We start from the raw sequence: 6,109 nt of genomic DNA on the forward strand, positions 1-6,109 counted from the left end.
TGAATTGCTTTAAAAACAAATTGCAGTGATCTGGGCCTATATTCGAAAACAATTCTACAATATAAATTATAATATGGGGTACTTTTAATTTTTATACAAACTTTGTCTTTTTGAGTTATGTTAATGCAGTGGTAGATTTGTGAGAGAATATAACAGCTGTTCCGAAGATGGATGTAACAACAGGCGGGGAGATTGCAGAAGCAATCTGGGTAGAAATTGGTTAGACGACTAAGTGGTACGCAGCAATTGCTTTCATTTACATTTATATTGTACCTTTTAATGTAGAAAAACAGCAAGTTAATTCACAGAGGCATGAGGAGAAATGGACACCAAGACAAAGAAGCAATGATTGCTTGGTCAAAGAGATGGGTTTTAAAGGGGTCTTCTTAGGAAGACAGGGAGGTGGAGAGAATTGTAGAGCATGGGTCTAGATGGCTGAAAAGACAGCTGCCAATGATGGGACAAAAGGAACGGAAGATGCATGATGCCAGAGTCAGAAGAATGGAGAGTACAGTGGAAGGTTGTAGGGCTGGTGGAGGTAAAGGATATAGGGATTGGCAAAACCCAAACTATGTAGCTAGATAAACAAGTTAGAGAGGCTTCAGGAAATTGTAATGTAATAATTAGAGATAAAGTAGTCAGGGACAATGAGAAGGATGAGGTAAAAGTTTAAAGCTTTCATAGAGAAAGTCAGTGACTGCTACTACAGACAGTGTGTGAAGTGGATACTATATTAGCTTAGATTAAGTAGTAACCTGATAGTAAAAGAAGAGTTGAGTCCGGGTGTGATAATGCTCCTGTGAAGCGCCTTGGGATGTTTTACTATGTTAAAGGCGCTATATAAATGCAATTTGTTGTAGTCAGTGCTCATCTGGGATCTCGGAGATCATAATGAGTAGCCGGCATGGATTTAAAAACTAGGTCAAGCCTCACTGATCTGAAATTCTTGGGAAGTAACTAAACTAGTGGATGAGGCAATCTAGTCGACAATTTAATTGAACTTCCAGAAGGCATTTAATAAAATTCCAGTTGTGAATCTTTTAAGGACATCAAAGTTCATGGAATTAGTGACACGTTGGGCCAAAAATTGCGGTCGGCGGTGTAGCTCCGGAGTACGTCACCAGCCTGCAAAAAGAATACGCACCTACCTGATGGCGGCCCTCCTGCGTAAACCTGCCCTCTGACGCTGCAAGTAGGAGGGTAGCATAATGGCCCACGGACCCCTGGGACACAGCTGGTTCTCTAAGGAAGCTTACCTGGGATCACGTGGGCTTGGTCCTCCAATCAAAAAACAGATTGTCTTTCATTCATTTAAATGACTACATTACTTCATTACTACAGCCTTTAAAATACATACAGATTTAGCTTTTATCGTAGGAATCCAACTCACTACTCAGAATTCCCACTTCTAAACAAATACTGTGCACTGTGCAGAAAGTTATGAAATTTAAACTTTATTGTAAAAAGACCTGCAGCTTTAACATACACTAGAATTGCTTCTCATTAAAGCTTTTAATGTTCCTGGATGTCATTTAATTTTAAAAAAGCATTTTTTTCATTTTGGGCATTGCCTTGCACTGTGGGAACATGCCCTGCCCCTGTTTCCACCAGCCGTAAAATTTCCATATGTAATTGCTGGGCAATTGGTGGGCAAATAGCCCAACTCCGCACCAGCAATTAGGTTTTCAGTGGCAGAGCGGATGGCCTGTCAACGCGCAGACCGCAAGTTTGGGATTTAGCGCAAGCGCATGTGGCAATCCCAAGCTTGCGGTGGGTTTCAAAGGCAGTATGAACGGCGTCATACCTGATGCAAAATATGGGCCGTAAGGTCGTAACGCTCATGTAATTAGTCACAGATTGGGAAGTTGGATTGATAGCTGCCGTGGCTGTAGGAAATGGAAGCTGATAGTAAATGGAAAAAAAACTCTGGAAGGCAGTGATCAGCAGAGATCCACAGAGATCTGTTCTGCATAGCCTGAGTACTTCTGTTATATTTTAAAATTAGCTGAAATTGTGTGGCCAGGTGATGAGTATCCATCATTCAGAAAGATCTGGACAAATTAAGCTGAAGAGATCAAGAACAGCAGATAGATTTTGATATAGACTGCCAGGTCTCCCATGGCATTGCTTCAATAAGTCACTGTTTTACAATGACTGAAGCATTAAGCTCAAGTAATCCATGAAGTAGTATTCTGTTTCTGAGGTGCAGTTGTGTTTAATGTGGCATGTCCCTTTAAGGTAAGAAAGTCTCAATTGGTGTAAATCCTCAAAGCTCAGAAAAAGGTTAATTGCTGTTGGTGAGCGAAGTTTGCAGATCAGCAGGTGTTTCTCCTTTCCGTCTCTGTGTGTGTGTTGTATTGATTTGTATGTGGGTTCAATGATGACACATTCATGAAAGAGAATGTATTTTAATCTAAAGTTTGTTCAACTCAGTTAACAGCATTACAGGAGACACCATCTTAGAGATCCATCTAAAACGAAACTAAAACTAAACTGCTTGTCTCTGTCACATGCCCTCTGCTGGTAAGGCATAAATAATCAGGCAAATATGCTGGTAAGGCATAAATAATCAAACAGGCAAATACCATCACTATTTGCTGATATCATTACATCTCCCTTAAAACAAAAGTATTTTACTTTTATCTAACAACATGTTTTCTTTGTATTACTCTGCATTTTAACTGTAACACTTAATGAACTTACATTATCATTATCAAGGTTTTTTAACCTTGTTTTGTGTGTTCACATGAAATATGTAAATACCTAGAACTTGAAGAAAGAATAAGATAACATTACTTCCTTCTATAACAAGAGTCCTTAAACTTGCTCAATGAGTCTCTCAGGAGGCTTCACATGTCTTGAGGATTTTCTGATTGATTGTCCTTGAATCTGAGTTGTTGCCTCAGATGATGGTTTCTCAGCTGTGTGATCAGGTTGTTCAACAGTATCAGTCTTTTGACCTGCTGTGTGATCAAGTTGTTCAACAGTATCAGTCCTTTGACTTGCTGTGGCTGGTCCCATGAGAAGATCCTGACGATTTCTTCTCAGAACAGCACCCTCATCTGTCTGAATGGTGTATGATCTTGGTTGAACTTCACTCAGGACAGTTCCCTTCTGAGTCCATATGTTTGTTTTGTCTTTGAACCTTACTTGGTCACCAGTGTGGAGTTCAGGTAGGTTTTGTGTTCCTCTGTCATAGTAGTACTTTTGCTTTTCTTTCTGTTCTTTGAACTTCCTCACTTTCTCCCCCTCTTTTGTTTTCAGGAGGTTCTCCGGGATGGGTAGGTTTGACCTTAGCAGACGTCCCATAAGGAGTTGGGCTGGTGACATACCACACTCGAGCGGCGTTGTGCGGTATACAAGCATGCTCTGGTAGAAGTCAGTTCCACTGTCTTTTGCCTTGTACATCAGTCTTTTCACTGTCTGGACCGATTTTTCCACTAGTCCATTGGACTGTGGAAAGTGAGGACTTGACGTTGTGTGGACAAAGTCCCACTCTTTGGCAAAGTGTCGGAAACTTGCATTGTAAAACTGGGGTCCGTTGTCTGTGAAGACCTCGCTTGCCACGCCATGTCTGGAGAATATGGCTTTCATACATGTTATCACAGCATCTGCAGTGGTGGTGTACAGTCTACAAACCTCTGGATACAGGGAGTAATAGTCTGTGACTACAAGATAGTCCTTCCCTTGACATACGAATAGGTCAGCGCCTACCTTCTGGTAAGGTCTGTCTGGCGCTGGGTGTGGCTTTAGTGGTTCTACCGGATTGCTTGCTCGATATTTCAGGCATATTGTGCAGTTTGACACCTCATTTGTCACATCTTGGTTGATTCGTGGCCAGTACATCACCTCTCGTGCTCTTTTCTTACACTTTTCGATTCCCAGATGTCCTCCATGGATCCTTTTTAGCATCTCTTTTCTCAGACTCTTTGGGATAACTATTTTACTTCCTTTGTAGATGATGTCTTCGACCACTGATAGTTCCACCCTGCAGTTCCAGTACTCTGCCATGTCAGGTGAGCAGTCTTGCTTCATGTTGGGCCATCCATCCAAGATGCTTTTCCTCAGTCGTCTCATTGTTTCATCTTTGTTTGTCTCAGTCTTTATGAGCTCCATTTTTGCATCTGCTATGGGCAGTGCACTTGTGATCATGTCCACGTAGGCATTCACTTTTTCATCCATTTTGGTGTTTGCGGGCTCACTTGGGTCAACAGCTCTGGACAACGTGTCTGCTGTATACATCAGCTTACCCGGTGTGTACGCAACATTCAGTGTATAGCGTTGCAGCCTGATCATCATTCTTTGTATTCTAAGTGGACACCCATTTAGTGGCTTTTGGAACAATGCAATCAAGGGCTTATGGTCAGTCTCTACACTGATTGCTTGTCCTGACACGCTTGTGAAAGATTTCACCAGTTTGTATGTGATGCAGAGCAGCTCCTTTTCTATTTGAGCATATCGCGTCTCCGCGTCTGTCATTGAGCGCGATGCATATGCAATAGGTTGCCAGTAGTCATATTTTTGCAGAAGAACGGCACCGAGCCCACTCTGTGATGCATCTGATGATATCTTGATGGGTCTCGCTGGGTCATAAAACCTGAGAACTGGTTCCTCTGTGAGCAGTTTCTTTAGATCGCTCCATGACTTCTCATGCTCATGATTCCATTCCCATTCTATGTTCTTTTCAGTTAGTCTTCTCAGTGGCGCCATCTTTTCTGAGAGGTTGGCTATGAATTTACCCATGTAGTTGATCATTCCATTAAACCTCTGCACGTCCTTTTTGCATTGTGGCTTTGGCATATTCTCAACAGCGGACACCTTTCTGGGATCTGGTCTGATGCCCTCACCGCTAAGGATATCTCCCACGAATGTCAGTTCTGTCACCCCGAGCTGGCATTTCTCTCTATTCAGCTTCAGGTTTGTTTTCCTTGTTGCTTCCAGCACTTTTTTCAGTCTCTCGTCATGCTCAGTTCTCATGGTTCCCCATACTATGGTGTCATCCATTGATGTATCAACTCCCTCCAGGTGCTCATAGATCATATGGATAGTTTTGTGATACACTTCAGGAGCTGAGGCAATGCCAAATGGTAACCTTAGGAATCTGTATCTGCCAAATGGACTGTTGAACGTGCACAGTCTTGAACTTGCCTCGTCCAGTTTCATCTGCCAAAATCCTGATGATGCATCTAACTTGCTGAAATACTTTGCATTTGCAAACTGTGACATGATTTCCTCACGTGTAGGAAGCTTGAAGTGCTCTCTATTGCTCTGTTTAGATCTCTTGGATCCAGGCAAATTCTGAGCTTTCCATTCTTTTTGTCCACTACGACGAGGGAACTCACCCACTCAGTTGGCTCATCTATCTTCTGAATCACGTTCAGGCTTTCCATCCTGTCCAACTCTGCCTTCAGTTGCTTTTGAAGAGCAAACAGAACTTTTCTGCATGGATGTATGACCGTTGGCATACTTTTATCTACTCTGATCGTGTGTTCTCCTGGAAGGCAGCCTAGACCCTGAAATAGGTCATTGTACTCTTTCATGAGTTCATCATAGACTGTCTCTCCTTCGCTTTCCACAACGAGCACTCTCTTTACCAGGTTCAGTCTCTCACAGGCTATTAAACCTAGTATGGCTTACACATCCTTTGGCACCACGATTAATGCTAGCGTGTGCTCTCTGTCCTTGTGTGTTACTTTGACAATGCATCTTCCTTTCACTGGTATATCAGTACCTGAGTATCCTGTCACTTTCACTTTTATTCCATGTATCTTTGGTCTGGGTCTAATTTTCTTAAAATCAGTCTCTGATATCACGTTAACTTGTGTTCCAGTATCCAATTTAAATGGAATGTGTATGTCATTCACTTTTAGTGTCAACATCCAGTCTCTTTTTTCTTTTTTGTTTTCAGACACGACATCCACATAGAACTCCTCTATCTCGCTTTCATCTACTGTATGGACCTTGCTTTGTTGCGCTTGGTTCTTACAGCAACGGGCATAATGGTTGTTTTTGTTGCAACTATTGCATGTTTTACCATATGCTGGACACTTTTTTGGTGGATGCTGTGTACCGCATTGACTACATGACTTTCGATTGCCCCTTTCATTTT

This window comes from Somniosus microcephalus, chromosome 11 (assembly GCF_052327205.1).
Source record: "Somniosus microcephalus isolate GS21.2 chromosome 11, FLI_Smic_1.0, whole genome shotgun sequence".
Lineage (NCBI taxonomy): Eukaryota > Metazoa > Chordata > Chondrichthyes > Squaliformes > Somniosidae > Somniosus > Somniosus microcephalus.